This window comes from Triturus cristatus, chromosome 10, assembly GCF_964204655.1.
Source record: "Triturus cristatus chromosome 10, aTriCri1.1, whole genome shotgun sequence".
NCBI classification, from domain to species: domain Eukaryota; kingdom Metazoa; phylum Chordata; class Amphibia; order Caudata; family Salamandridae; genus Triturus; species Triturus cristatus.
Genome location: NC_140593.1, coordinates 868065139 through 868081355, shown reverse-complemented (window position 1 = coordinate 868081355; position 16217 = coordinate 868065139). Strand labels below are relative to the sequence as shown.

Genomic DNA, 16217 nt, shown 5'->3' with positions numbered 1-16217 from the left:
TTTTGTCGAATCCCCTTTGAACGGCTTGGTGTGCGCGTGTATTAAATGTGCCCGTCAATAGCTACCCATGTTTGTATAAATAAACGACAAGGGTGTCTACTTGAAGAGTACCCACCGGCGGGGGCGCCGGGATTAGGCACGGTAGGGCGTCAGACACATCAGAGCTTCACTAGCGGTGTAAATACATTCCACGTGGATTCATTGTATGCATAGTCGCCTATTATGAATATCACGCAAATCGTCATGGTGATAGGTACATACGGTTTGTCCAGCATGTCCTAGGTGTTTCTATAAATATATATTTTTTTTTAAATAATAAAAAACAAAGGCTGGCCCCGGGGTATGGGGTCCCCGGGGCCATAAGTGGCCTGAGGAGGGGGGCAACGCAGCCCCCCTCAAAAAGAATTTTTTAAAAAAAAGGCCATGACCCGGGGGTTGGGGTTCCCGGGGCCGATTAAGGACTTGGGAGGGCCAAATTATTTTTTTCAACAAAAAAAATTATGGTGCAGGCCCTGGGGGATGGGGTCCAAAGGGCCAATAAATTAGAAAAAGAAGGGGGGCCACACAGCCCTCCTTCTTAAAAAATAAAATAAATAAAAGACCGGCATCGCCCCGGAGGCCACGCCCCCTCCTTGCAGCACTCTGCAAATGCCCCTGGCCAGTTGTAAGTTGGGGAATTAGTTCCCCTTCAATACTGAGGGTCCCTGAGGGCCAACTAGCCCAACAGGTATCTCCAGTATGCGCCAGGGAGCTGCGTTGCAGATAGGTTTTCTGAGGCCACGCCCCTTTTTACACCTCTATGCAACGCAGGTCTGTGGCGCTTACTGGAGGTACCTAGTGGGCTAGTTTGACCCTAGAGACCCTTAGGATTCAAGGGGACTTAATCTCTCAACTTAGAACGGCCACAGGGCGTGTTTACACAGTGGTGATGGGAGGGGACAGCGCCTGAGGTGACGTGTGCAAACACGCCCTGTGGCGCATTTTAAGTTGGGGAAATAATTCCCTTTCAATCCTGAGGGACCCTGGGGACCAACTAGCCCACCAGGTGCTTCCAGTAAGCGCCACTGCTCTGCGTTGCAGAGAGGTGGTGCAGGTCGTGCCCCTTTTAACACCTCTCTGCAATGGCGCTTACTGGACATACATAGTGGGCTATTTTGCCCCTACGGACACTCAGGATTCAAGGGGACTTAATCTCCCAATTTAAAAAACGGCCACAGGGCGTGTTTACACAGTGGGGAAGGGAGGGGACGGGGCCTGAGGTGACGTGTGCAAACACGCCCTATGGCGCGTTTTAAGTTGGGGAAATAATTCCCGTACAATCCTGAGGGCCCCTGGGGGCTAACTAGCCCACCAGGTGCTTCCAGTAAGCGCCACTGAGCTACATTGCAGAGAGGTGGTCCAGGCCGTGCCACTTTTTACACCTCTCTGCAACGCAGCTCTGTGGCGCTTACTGGAGGTACCTAGTGGGCTAGTTGGACCCTAGGGACCCTCAGGATTCAAATGAACTTAATCTCCCAACTAAAAACGGCCACAGGGTGTGTTTACACAGTGGTGAAGGGAGGGGACGGGGACTGAGTTAACGTGTGCAAACACGCCCTGTGGCGCGTTTTAAGTTGGGGAAATAATTCCTCTTCAATCCTGAGGGACCCTGGGGGCTAACTAGCCCACCAGGTGCTTCCAGTAAGCGCCACTGCGCTGCATTGCAGAAAGGTGGTCTAGGCCGTGCCCCTTTTTACATCTCTCTGCAACGCAGCTCTGTGGCGCTTACTGGAGGTACCTAGTGGTCTAGTTGGGCCCTAGGGACCCTCAGGATTCAAGGGGACTTAATCTCCCAACTTAAAACGGCCACAGGGCGTGTTTACACAGTGGGGAAGGGAGGGGACGGGGCCTGAGGTGACGTGTGCAAACACGCCCTGTGGCGCGTTTAAGTTGGGGAAATAATTCCCGTACAATCCTGAGGGCCCCTGGGGGCTTACTAGCCCACCAGGTGCTTCCAGTAAGCGCCACTGAGCTACATTGCAGAGAGGTGGTCCAGGCCGTGCCACTTTTTACACCTCTCTGCAACGCAGCTCTGTGGCGCTTACTGGAGGTACCTAGTGGGCTAGTTGGACCCTAGGGACCCTCAGGATTCAAATGAACTTAATCTCCCAACTAAAAACGGACACAGGGTGTGTTTACACAGTGGTGAAGGGAGGGGACGGGGACTGAGTTAACGCGTGCAAACACGCCCTGTGGCGCGTTTTAAGTTGGGGAAATAATTCCTCTTCAATCCTGAGGGACCCTGGGGGCTAACTAGCCCACCAGGTGCTTCCAGTAAGCGCCACTGCGCTGCATTGCAGAGAGGTGGTCTAGGCTGTGCCCCTTTTTACATCTCTCTGCAACGCAGCTCTGTGGCACTTACTGGAGGTACCTAGTGGTCTAGTTGGACCCTAGGGACCCTCAGGATTCAAGGGGACTTAATCTCCCAACTTAAAACGGCCACAGGGCGTGTTTACACAGTGGGGAAGGGAGGGGACGGGGCCTGAGGTGACGTGTGCAAACACGCCCTGTGGCGCATTTTAAGAGGTAGTTTTAATCCCCTGCCCTATTATATACTAGGGGCTTACAGAGGAGGTCATGCTAATCACAGGGGGACCCCAACGCATAGTGTTCCCTAGTGTCTGTAGGTGTTTTCACTGTATTCTGAGTGTCTTTTAACATAGCGCTGGCTCTAGGACTGGTTAGTCAGACTCAGTTACCACCGGTATCCGTCTGAAAAAGTTGAGGGTACAGGATGATTTTGCAACAAGGCTTCTTTCTGCTCTTCTGTTTGTTCTTTCTGCACGTTATCCTTCTTCCTGCACTTTTCTTCGTCTTTGAGGACTTCTGTTGCTTCTTTCTGCATTTCTTTTTTTTCTTTCTTCACATGTCCTATCTCTGTAGTCATAGTTAGAAATTAGCATTTAAAAAACCTTTGAAATTCACTGAAAAAAACCATAGGTTTCAGGCACATTATAGTTAGGAATTAGCATTTAAAAAACCTTAGAAATTCACTGAAAAAAACATAGGTTTCAGGCACATTATAGTTAGGAATTAGCATTTAAAAAACCTTAGAAATTCACTGAAAAAACCATAGGTTTCAGGGGCGTTATAGTTAGCTGCACTTTTCACTCGTAGAAAACCATTGAAATTCCCCCGTTATAGTTAGTTCAGCTAACTATAACTCGCGCGCCCGCAATGCACTGCTGATGACGTCACATATTACATCACTCATGACATGGTCAGTGACATCACTGATGACAGCACTGATGACATCTCAAATGACATCACTGATGACATCATCCTTGGGATAGAGTGGCAGACCTCCTCTCCCCCTAATATAACCTTTGATACACACATTCAAAAATAGAAACTAAAATGTTCAAAACAATGGACATACCAATACCAGTTACAACAACCTATTCAGTAATTCTAAGATCCACATACACATCCACTCATTCACCAACAGTCCTATACAGTCACTCATACATGTACTCACTCATGATATGTACTCATACACCTATACATCCTATTACACAACGCCACTCATCCATAGAGTTACTCACACACATAGTCACTCATGCTAATAAAGAATCAAACATCCATTTACTTGCATACACAGTTATACACACACCAGCACACTTACTTCTACAGAAACTTACACATACTTAGTCATTTAAACAATCACTTATAGAAACACATACTTATTCATACAGGAACTCTTTCAATCTCTCACTCTCACATATACTCACTTATATACACCAATAGTCACATATACTAGTTTAAAACATATGTAGTTACTCATAAAGACACTATTGAGACAGTCATTCACTCACTAACACACCCATGCACACACTCATCCACCCATACAGTCCTGCACACATGCTGTCTTCAACACATACAAACAGTGAGTCACTCATTCATGCACCTATGCACCACGTAATACCCCCCACCGAACCATACAGACACTCAGACACTCATACTGATACTCAAAAAACCAACTAATAACCTATATAGACACTCATGTAGCTACTCAACAACCCATGCAGCCACTTATACACAAAGTGAGAGACTGATACAGATATTTACATATTTAAACATTGCTCACTAAGCCATGTATTCAATAAGATACACTTAATCAGTCAGTAATACATTCAATTTTTCAAAAACAAATCATCCATTTAGACACTTATATACTCATTTATTCTTCCATCGACCTTGAGATATACATATATAAAACATATGTAATTTTCAGAAAAACACACATTCACTGGATGATGTCATCAGTGATGTCATCAGTGATGTCACTGACCATGTCATGAGTGATGTAATATGTGACGTCATTAGCAGTGCATTGAGGGCGCACGAGTTATAGTTAGCTGAACTAACTATAACGGGGGAATTTCAATGGTTTTGTACGAGTGAAAAGTCCAGCTAACTATAACGCCCCTGAAACCTATGGTTTTTTCAGTGAATATATATATATATATATATATATATATATATATATATATATATATAGAGCAGGTTGTGAATTCAACATTACTATAGTCTGTGGAAGGGTGAAGGTCTTGTTCCTCTTCACACCACCCTCTTTGTTTGACATTTACGCTATTTTTCAACTCCTTTGTTTCTAAAACACCCTGCATACGTCACTTCTCATGTCTTTTCTCTACAGCACGCTCTTTTCATTTTCACTTCCTTGCATCGCACTAACTTCACCATCCCCCCACACACAATTCACCCATGCATTCAATCTTCTTTAACATTCACCCTGTCAACATTTTGACAGCTGTGTACCTTCTTCACACACTTTTGAATATTTTCATAATTACAATTAGCACATCTGAGTATTGCTCTATATGCTTTGGAGAGAGGCTAAGGATTGGATGATCATGTATTCCAAATCGCTTTATGACCCCCTCAGTCATTGTGAGAAATTTTCACTAAGTTCGGCCCCCTCAGTCATTGTGAGGAATTTGCACTAAGTTCGGCCCCCTCAGTCATTGTGAGAAATTTGCACTAAGTTCGGCCTGAACTCCACAGCTCTCATCATACCCCCCCCTAACAATGAGAACTTAAGTAGCTGGGGGTGTGGTCTCGGCACGGCGGAAGATGGCCGCCTAACCTTCGCGCTCCGACTCACCGGGACGCGTCTGGAGCCGCGAATGCGTCTTTTCACATTCCTTTGCAGCGGAATGTATTGAAAACAGCATCGGAACATGCCGTGAGTCGGGTGAAGGGTTCCTGAGAGTAAGTCGTGTCGCGCTTCTCTTTGTTCCTTTCACCCGCGATTTTTCTCCTCACGCGGCCGCCATTTTGAGGCCGCTTTTGTGGATGCATATTAACCCTTAACCCTGTATGGTATATGCAGCAGGTGCAAGCCTCCTTTTTCTTTTTCTCTAAAATATGGACACGTTATTGCCTTCAGGATAGCTCTCCTTGGAACAGCATTAACACAGTAAGGTACACTTTCTATGACCAGCAAGTTCTCCTCAAAGATTTTATCGGCACCGCTTCACTTGCCTCTTTTTGGACACCTAACATGCTGTAATGTCTGCTCATGTCTCCCGCCTTCCAACAATATTGCCTTGATAGTGGTAATTTCCTCTTTCTGACAAATTTTCAGAGCTGTTTCGATGTTTTGAATGCGGCTTTGTCATCACTGCTTTCCTGCGCCTATTGGAGTTCTGTTTAAAACTTGCTGTGGTTTGCGGTTCTCTTTTTGACGTCTTTTGATGACTTCTTGTCAACACGAAGCTCCTTTTTGATTGTTCTGTCCTCAGCATATGGGCAGGTTATGCACGCCACAGTTTGTTTTTGTTCCTAAATCTTCCTGCACGAAGCTACCTACGCAGTCTTTGACTTCTCCATCTACTACTAAGGCGACTCCCCCTTCTACTGCAGGTATGGCTGGAGTGTCTTCTGTTCGCTCACAAGCATCGCAATCATCGTCTCAGAAATCGTCACCCCTACTTCCACCTCTAAAAGGCTGAAACAGGACCCTCCATCTCCTGATAAGTCGTCACCTGTTATTTCTCTGGAACTGTTATTGGAGGAAATCCGTGCCTTACGTCCATTTGTGGAAGACACTAACAGTAAGATGCAATTTCTGGAAGAAAAATGATCTTCAATGGAGAACAGAGTTTCTACAATGGAGCAACAATTGTCGTCGATCCAGGATGACTCTCAAAGACTTACCTCTCTTGAAAGGGAGGTTTGCAAGCTTCAACAACACACAGAGGATTTGGAAAATCGCAACAGAAGGAATAATTTACGTATTTATGGCCGGCCAGAATATTTGGAAGGAGAAGATCCTGTCGCCTTTTTCTCTTCCTTTCTGCCAAAATTGTTAGAGATGCCTCCTTCAACAATGCTGAACATTCAGAGAGCCCATAGACTTGGCCCACGTCCTTTACTTTCTTCATCCTCTGTCAAACCCCGGGGAGTCATTATCCTCTTGCTGAAATTCAATGACCTGCTCTCTGTTCTTTCTGCTGCTAGAGCCAAACGACAAATTTCTTGGCTAGGCCAGAGAGTATTTCTTTCTCAGGATGTCTCCAACGCTACAGCTGCCAGACGTAAAGAATTCCTCAATCTTCGCCCTCCTCTTTGCTCAATAGGTGCTCGCTATGGTCTCTTTCACCCCTGCATCTTTAAAGTCACTTTTCAAAACTGTACCTTGTCCTTTGAAGATCCTGCAGAACTCAAGAAATGTATTCATTCCCACTCTTCGGCCAACATGGATACCACTGATCCTACTACGGGATGAGGTGTTCTACCCATGCTATCAGGACTTGACTTGTTACAGCAATGTTAATATATGAATTATTTCTCTTTGTTTATATTTATTTCCTGTTCAACTTTTTCAGTTTGTTATTTGGTCTGATTGTTTATATTTCTATTTCTATTATTTTTCTCTGTAGTTATATTATGTGTACCTCGTTTAATCTTGTATATCTTCGTCTCCTTCTCTTATGTTATATTGGTTGTTCTTCTTCTCTGATTGCTTCATATGTCTTATTAATGTTTTTATTATTTATTTATTTTTTATCTTCTCCACTATTATTCTTCGATTCAACTTGCCATTTCTATAGTTCATATTTATTGTTATTTATTGTTAGTGTTCTCAGTTCGCTTTGACATAATCTCCATCTCTTCTTTACTATATATTTTTTCTTTTTTTTTCTTTCTCTTTTCTTCTCCTTATGCTTTTTTAATTCCCTCTTTTTATCTTCATACAGGTTTGTTTTGTTCAGCCTATATTTGTTGATCCCTCTACACTGTCTTATGTGTTCTGGTGTGGTTTGGACACCCTGGTTCGGAAGTCCCGTCTCCCGTTCGTCGCCATTGCCCCAGTTCTCTCTTGTTCCCGTTCCCCTCAGGTATGTTCTTTTCAGTCGTCGTTCCTGGAAATGTACTGTCTTATCTTATTTTTCTCTTTTGTCTCCTTTCCTCCCCTTTTGTTCCCTAGTTTTCATCCCCTATTCTATATCTATTTCTTCTTTCATTTTTCTGTTAATGCATATTTGGTTCTATATAATGCTTTATTGCTCTTACATTCAGAGTTTTTCTTGGAATGTGAAAGGTTTTAATAATCCTGTTAAGAGACAGAGAATCCTTTCACACCTTGTCTCTTATAACCCTGATTTAGTACTTTTGCAAGAAACCCACCTCACTGAAACTGAAGCATTAAAATTAAAAAGAGGCTGGGTGAGTACAGTATTATTTTCTCCTTCTATCGATAAAAAAAATGATGTTGTTACTCTATGTCATAAGAAATTGAACTGCAAGATCCTATCTCAAGAAGTTGATAATGAAGGTAGATGGTTACTAGTTAAATTATTAATTAATAATGTTCCTCTAACCGTTTTTAATGTTTATGGTCCTACTCATCTTGACTGTTCCTTTTGGCCTGTTGTCACCCAGAAATGTGTCCAGTTTCAGGATGAGTTTTTCATATTAGGAGGCAACTGCAACCAAGTTATAGACCCATTCCTTGATTGTCAATCTCAAGTCCGTTTTACTCCCACTAAGACTCACAAACATTTTCTCGACACTATTTCTCAAGCGCATCTCATTGATTCTTGGAGACTCTCCCACCCTGATTCTTTGGACTTCTCTTTTTTCTCTCCCCCCCACGCTTCTCTTTCCCGCTTGGACTATATCTTTCTTTCTCAACCCCTATCCCAAAACCTCCTCTCTTCCTCTATAGAACCTATTGTTATTTCTGACCATGCCCCAATAGTAACCGATCTCGATTTGCTCCCTCCACATCCTAGGTCATCTCGCTGGCGTTTCAATAATTCTCTCCTCTTAGATCCTCTCTTCTCCTCTTCCTTTCGTGCATTTGCAAGTGAGTTCTTTGACCTTAATTGTACACCCAACTCCTCTCCACATATCATATGGGACTCCTTTAAAGCTATGGCAAGAGGCTTTATCATTGACATCGTCTCAAAAAAGAAGAAACGCTTTCTTCAGCAACGTAAAACCACCTTGGCACATATTAAACTTTTAGAACACAAGTTTTACACTTCCCCGAAACATTCTGTTCTTCCAGAACTAATTCGAGCTAAACTCGCTTTCAATAAAACTACTACTGATAATGCGTCATCCGTACTTTTGCGTAGCAGCGCTCGCTATTATGGGGGTCGTAACAAAGCAGGGAAGCTTCTGGCAAACTATCTCAAAACACGTAAGGACCGTACTCTTATAGATGCTATTTTTTCCTCCAATGACTCTCTTCTACACAAAGATCAAGAAATACTTAATGAATTCAAACTCTTCTATCAAAATCTTTACACCCCTGAATCTCCTCCTTCTTCTTCTAGCATTCAGGACTATCTTAAGAAAATCCCTCCCCTTTCTACATCCCATCTTAATCTTCTTGCTCTTGAATCAGACTTGTCCCTTATAGAGCTATCCAACGCCCTAAATTCTCTCACTAAAGGGAAAACTCCTGGTCCGGATGGCTTTTCTGTTGAATTTTATTTACATTTTTCAGAGTTCTTACTGCCAAAACTTTTAGCACTTTTTCGTTCCTTTTTCTTAGCTGGTAAGACAGAAGGTACCTTTCAGGAGGCAACAATTTAATTCATAAAGAAGGTCGTGATCCTAAATATTGCAAAAATTATCGACCGATATCTTTGGTAAATGTTGATTATAAGTTGTTTGCTAAACTGCTCGCTCTGCGTCTAGATCCCCTCATGCCCCATCTTATTGGGAAAGAACAGTGGGGGTTTGTCAAAAGAAGGCATACTTCTGATAATTTTCGACATTTTCTTAATGTACTAAACAAACTTCCCTCTATTTCTACTTCTCTAGTGGCTATATCAGTGGATGCTGAGAAAGCTTTTGATAGAGTGGACTGGTCCTTCCTATTTGCCTCGTTACGGTGGTATGGGTTTGGTCCCAAAATTATTTCACTTATCTCTCTTTTATATTCTGCCCCCAGGGCCTCAGTTTTAGTTAATGGTTCTGTTTCATCCTATTTCCCTCTTCAACGCGTAGTTCGTCAAGGATGTCCTTTATCCCCTATTCTTTTTGTCCTGGCCCTTGAACCCTTTTTGTCCTCTATCCCTAACAATGACTCCATTTCTGGTTTTCCCTTTGGGGACCAGATACTTAAATTGTCTGCATATAAGGATGATATCCTTTTATTTATTTCTGAACCTGACACCTATGTTTCTCCTCTACTTCATGAATTTGACTCATTTTCCAAGGTCTATGGTTACAAGATTAACTCAGACAAAACAGAAATCCTTCCCCTTACTAAATTCCGTCTTCCACATTCTTTTTCTTCCACCAGTTTTGCTTGGAATGATTCAAAAATTAAATATTTAGGTGTATGGTTTTCTAATTCTATTGCTTCCTCGATTAAGTTAAATATGACTGCTGTTCTGTCTCGTATTGATAAATTACTCTCTTCCTGGAACCCCCTTTTTCTTTCTTGGTGGGGTCGCTTAGACTCAATTAAAATGATGATTGCCCTTATTTTAATTTATATACTCTCTATGCTTCCTATCCACATTCCTGTCATGAACATGAAAGGTATTGATTCTTGTCTTTCTAAATTTCTTTGGAAGAATAAAAAAGCTAGAATTGCTCTTTCTTCTCTTCGTAAGTCCAAATCTAATGGTGGTGTGAATTTTCCAGATTTTCGCCTTTATCATAAATCCTTTTTTCTTCGTCAAGCCTCGAAAGGGCTTCTATCTGAACATTCTCCCTTTACTCCTCTTTGGCTATCCATTGAGCAAACCTTATTACTGCCATTCTCTCTCAAGGAAGTAATAGCTTTTTCCGTTAAAACCTCTCATACATCCTTCCCCCTGTTTAGACATACTTGTTCCCTTGTGAAACCTTTAGTTCTACCTACTCCCCTTTCTCGTAATACCTTCTTGAACTCTCCTATCTGGCATAATTCCCTTATTCTTCTCAATAACAGACCCATTTTCTGGAGTTCTTGGAGGGCAAAGAACATCATTTGGGTTAGACACCTTTTCAATGGCCTTTCGCCATGTTCTTTTCCCGAATTTCAATCCTTATTGCACTGTCCCCGCTCCTTTTTACAGAGGTTTATCTCTCTCATGGCAGTTATTCTTGATGTATATTATTCTCTTCCTCCCTCATCTCCTAATGAAACCCAAGACTCACTTCTTAAACTTCTCCTCTCCCTACCCAAAACTTCTCTTATATATAAGTATTACTTAGCCCCCAATCCATATCGGGTTAAATCTAAATTGGAACTTGCCTGGGAATCTGATCTGGGATGTGAATGGACTATCCACTTGTGGGACAAACTTTGGTCTAGATCTTTAAAAATCTCTCGCTTTGCTTCTCTTACTCAATCTATGTTTTTTATCTATCATAGGCTTTATCTTACTCCTGTCTCTATTGCCCGTTTTTCTCCTGATTCTGATTCTAACTGTTGGACCTGTGGTTCTTCTGGTGCTAACCTTATGCATCTTCTTTTTCTCTGTTCCTCTGTTTCCAATTTTTGGACGTCCGTTTGGTCTTATATTTCTCGTATCTTTTATCTCTCTGTCTCTTATTCTATACCTTTATTGTTTACTGGTAGCCTCTCTGACTCTTTATCTATACCTTCTCTTAACCATGGCCTTTTTGATCTCATTCTCGCTCTATCCTTTCAGCACATTACACTCAATTGGAAATCTCTCAATAAGCTTTCTACGCAACACTGGTGGAATAGCCTTTGCCACTTCCATAGACTTGATGTTGCCTTCGCCTCCTCCTGTAAACCAACACTTAATAATCTTTTGGGTACCTCTTGCACTTATTTAGACCAGGTTGTTTCTAAACATACCTCCTCCCTAAACTCCGAAAACTTTAAATCCCCCTGAATGCCTTTTCTCTGTTCTCTCTCCATATCATCTAAGATAACTTAATATATATTGTTAATTAACTAATGGCTTGTTCACATTTCGCTGTGTTTTTTGAAAGAATTATGCATTCTTCTTTTTTATAGCAGTATATTAATATCCCCCCCCCCCTTCCTTCCCTTAACTTTTTCCCATCGCCCTTTTCCTATAAAGCCTTAAAATAGCTTTTATTTCTTATATTGTACTAGCCATGGCTCTTGTTCTCATTATGCATCAATGTTCGAATTGTTGCTGGTATTTTCTGCCTACATTTCTGTTTTCACAATAAAGCTTTTTTAAACAGAGAACTTAAGTAGCTCTATAGGAGCAACCCTTTTCACACTACGCACTATACATGAGTAATGTGTTGCATGAAAAAACTACAGGAACACACTAGCCTGGAAAATGCAAAGAATCTTAGGCAATCCAAGAGTAAGTAAAACGTAAACTATAAACTGGACCAACCTCGATTTTCCTAAGTTAAGATGCTGAGTGGTGGTGAGGCACAAGGGATGAGGCAAGATATTTACAGATGGGGTACAGGACACATTTTCCTACTCATGACACACTTCGATTTCCTCAGTTAACTACTGCTTTCTCCCCTTCAGCCCCTATGTCCCCGAGGCCCTCAGATCTCAGATACCCATAATCGCTCCTCCCAGCCCAGCCCACACGTTTTATTAGGATTTAAGTGAAAGTCTATCTACCTGATGCCTGCCCTCGGAGTCTTTTTCGAACCAGAGCAGCAGCCCAGCCGCAGAGACGCTGCACCTGTTACACTCTCGTCTTCTCACTGACTGCTCTTCCCCACTTGGGTGCACCCTGGATCATGACAGCGACTGTGACCTGTAAGCTGAAGTAAAAAAAAAACACACAGAGAATGAACTGCAAGTTGCAATGTATTTACGTAAAAATACAACCAATCAAATTGTTTGACTTTGCATTTTCATCGGTTCCTGAACCTGAAGCGCTCCGGGAAATTCCAGGTAGGCAAGTCAGAGAGGCCGGTGCACTCTCATTAAATCAGCCACACCACATTGCAGGAGTTATTGGCTATCATGTGACGAAACATCTGAGACAGTTTTTTCTTTGCCGTTGTGGCGAATAAAAACGTAATCAAAAAGTGGTACCAACATATGTATTTCCATGCTCTGCGTACGAAGCATTGACACCACTAGCTACAGATTCTAATTAAACCGCGCGAGGCTTGGTACCTGTAATGCTGCATCCGAGAGTAGGATTCTAGGCGCTACCGTCCGTAAATGGGAGTTTTGTTCCTCTTAGATCAGTCACGGCGGCTCAGCTGATCAGGGTAGGGTGAGTCAGAGGAACAAAGGTGAGGGAAGCAGGCAACACCTCGCCCAGCAAACACAGCTCTCTGCAAGCAGCTTCCGAAGCAACTTTGTCTCATCTCCTTTCTAGAGACACCTTGAACGAATTTGCGCTTCCTCGTGCTTGATACATTGAGGACTTTAAACCTCTCGCACTGTATGTGCATAGATAGCTATGCACATTAAGCCTTAAAATACCGTTAGGCTTTCAGGCAGGTGATAAGCACTTTCCTGAAAGATGCGAGAAGGGAGCATGGTGATCTGGAATAACGAAAGGGGGATCTATGCACGGGTACCTAACATAAGATGCGAGAAGGGAGCATGGTGATCTGGAATAACGAAAAAGGAATCTATGCACGGGTACATAACATAAGATGCCAGAAGGGAGCATGGTGATCTGGAATAACGAAAAAGGAATCTATGCACGGGTACATAACATAAGATGCAAGAAGGGAGCATGGTGATCTGGAATAACGAAAGGGGGATCTATGCACGGGTACATAACATAAGATGCCAGAAGGGAGCATGGTGATCTGGAATAACGAAAAAGGAATCTATGCACGGGTACATAACATAAGATGCAAGAAGGGAGCATGGTGATCTGGAATAACGAAAGGGGGATCTATGCACGGGTACATAACATAAGATGCCAAAAGGGAGCATGGTGATCTGGAATAACGAAAAAGGAATCTATGCACAGGTACATAACATAAGATGCAAGAAGGGAGCATGGTGATCTGGAATAACGAAAGGGGATCTATGCATGGGTACATAACATAAGATGCAAGAAGGGAGCATGGTGATCTGGAATAACGAAAGGGGAATCTATGCACGGGTACATAACATAAGATGCCAGAAGGGAGCATGGTGATCTGGAATAACGAAAAAGGAATCTATGCATGGGTACATAACATAAGATGCAAGAAGGGAGCATGGTGATCTGGAATAACGAAAGGGGGATCTATGCACGGGTACATAACATAAGATGCCAGAAGGGAGCATGGTGATCTGGAATAACGAAAAAGGAATCTATGCATGGGTACATAACATAAGATGCAAGAAGGGAGCATGGTGATCTGGAATGACGAAAGGGGGATCTATGCACGGGTACATAACATAAGATGCCAGAAGGGAGCATGGTGATCTGGAATAACGAAAAAGGAATCTATGCACGGGTACATAACATAAGATGCAAGAAGGGAGCATGGTGATCTGGAATAACGAAAGGGGATCTATGCATGGGTACATAACATAAGATGCGAGAAGGGAGCATGGTGATCTGGAATAACGAAAGGGGAATCTATGCACGGGTACATAACATAAGATGCCAGAAGGGAGCATGGTGATCTGGAATAACGAAAGGGGGATCTATGCACGGTTACATAACATAAGATGCCAGAAGGGAGCATGGTGATCTGGAATAACGAAAGGGAGATCTATGCACGGGTACGTAACATAAGATGCGAGAAGGGAGCATGGTGATCTGGAATAACGAAAAAGGAATCTATGCACGGGTACATAACATAAGATGCAAGAAGGGAGCATGGTGATCTGGAATAACGAAAGGGGGATCTATGCACGGGTACATAACATAAGATGCGAGAAGGGAGCATGGTGATCTGGAATAACGAAAGGGGGATCTATGCACGGGTACATATAATATACTTACCTTATTTCGCTTTTAAAAATCACTTATCTACCAGCCTCTGACACACGTTTTCATTTACCAACATCAAACAATGGAGAGAATGGCACCTGGGAATGAATACAAAGTGAACCTTGATGAGAAAGTGGAATATTAATTTGGGATGGAGAGACCCTACCAACCTAATAAGGCAACATTTTCTAGTTGAAAACATACGACATTGAGAAAACTCTGCTCACCTTCTAGGAGTTATGGCGCAAATAGCAGGCTTTTCAAAGAAAACCCTGTTTTAGATTCAAGCAGCACTATATCTCATTGAAGGAAAGAAAATAACACAATAAAATCCCCCCCTCTAAAAAAAAAAGAAAACCATTTAGAAAATTCTAGCGCAGGGTAATAAGTGAAGTCACAAAAAATGGTTGAACTTGAATAAAGAAAAAGGAGATTTAAAGTAGAAAGCTCAAATAAATGTTGTAGCATCAATCAAAGTCAATGTTCAGAATAGATTATGACCTAAGTGTTTTTCCACTAGGAAGAATTTGTCCCCTGGCCTCCATTCCAGGACTAATAAAGAGTTTGGCAGAGAAAGACAGTTTTCAGAAATTGGCAGATGTCTATTTAGAGTGTATCTGTAATATCTAAATAATTCCTGTAATTTTTTTTAAGTTCCCAGTTATATTCAAAGGGCGAGACAGGAGGGTGTAGCCCCTACCACTCCAAAATGACCTATTCCACAGAGGTGTCCGGTGAATGGCCATCTCAAGCCTTCCTGCCTTTAAATGGCAATCTATTGTTTCCAGCTGCATGTCAGCCAGCATGTGTGGAGAAGTGTGGCTCAATGATTGGAGCGGCAGACCCTGATGCAGAGGTCTAGCCTGGGACCAGGGTTCAATTCCCCGCCTCGGCGGGTCTTGGGCTCAAAAATTCTACGGACCTGATAATTCTCGCCTCGGTGCCATTCCAATCATGGAGTCCCACTCTGCAACTCTGGGCAATAGCTTGCTTAATCTCCACAACGGCCCCCACAACGCTAAGGATGCCTGGCCTCCACCTTGGGGGTGCCCATGAGTGGACGCCTCACAGGGAAAGCCAGGATGGGTTCCACAGCGGTATTCGTACAAGCGCCTTGAGACCCTTGCGGGTGAGTAGTGCGCTATACAAGTATCAATTTACATTTACAGGATATCAAACACAAACATATTGTCCTACAAACATAACTTAATCAGATTATCAACTACCAAAATACAGCAAAGGTAAATTAAGTATACATTTACACATTTTTACTACACAGCTACATACCTAGAAGATATATATATTGTCATGGTACACACATATAGGGTTAAATATCATATAGCAGCGCGCATGTCTCTATATACTTACATTCTCAAACTATCATAGCCAATATTTTGGCAGTACGTATTTTGGTTATATTTTTGTATTGCAATATTTTCAGCGCCTAAAACATTAAAATAATCTGGCACTCTATTGAACAGGTTTATTATTACAATACTTTCAGCCAGCAGAAACTTAGATTTTTAAAAGTTACCTTTAGCCTATATGAAGCAAATGCTTTCTGCCCATTCAGTCCCTCAGGATTTTTCACATTTGATCATCCAGCTTTTGAACTTTTAATGTGAGTGAGTCTCACCACCTGAGTCTCAGTCATCGTAAATTCATGGTAATTGGATTGAGAATGCCACTGGCCAGTGTCTGCCCTTGAAGATAAAACTGCTGCTGCACAGCTAGGGTAAGCAGCTCCGGGCTAGTTATACACAAACATGTGAGCAGACCTCTGGAGCCAACACAGGATGGACTTCCCTTGGAGGTTTGGGTGCGGACAGATCA

At 42.5% G+C, this 16217-nt stretch overlaps 1 protein-coding gene across 2 annotated transcripts in view; it reads right to left on the bottom strand.

Moving 5' to 3' along the window:
* LOC146796129 (GTPase IMAP family member 6-like) overlaps nt 1–12720 on the bottom strand; it is a 292397-nt gene extending 279677 nt beyond the window's left edge. Inside the window, exons 1-2 of one of the 2 annotated variants that reach the window (XM_085628508.1) lie at nt 12611–12720; nt 12104–12249 (exon numbers count right to left, since the gene is read on the bottom strand). The gene's annotated coding sequence lies outside the window, so the exon portion shown is untranslated. Of the gene's footprint in view, nt 1–12103; nt 12275–12610 lie in introns of those variants that run through there. The other variant, XR_014969543.1, reaches the window with a different exon arrangement.
* Between the last annotated feature and the right edge of the window lie 3497 nt (nt 12721–16217).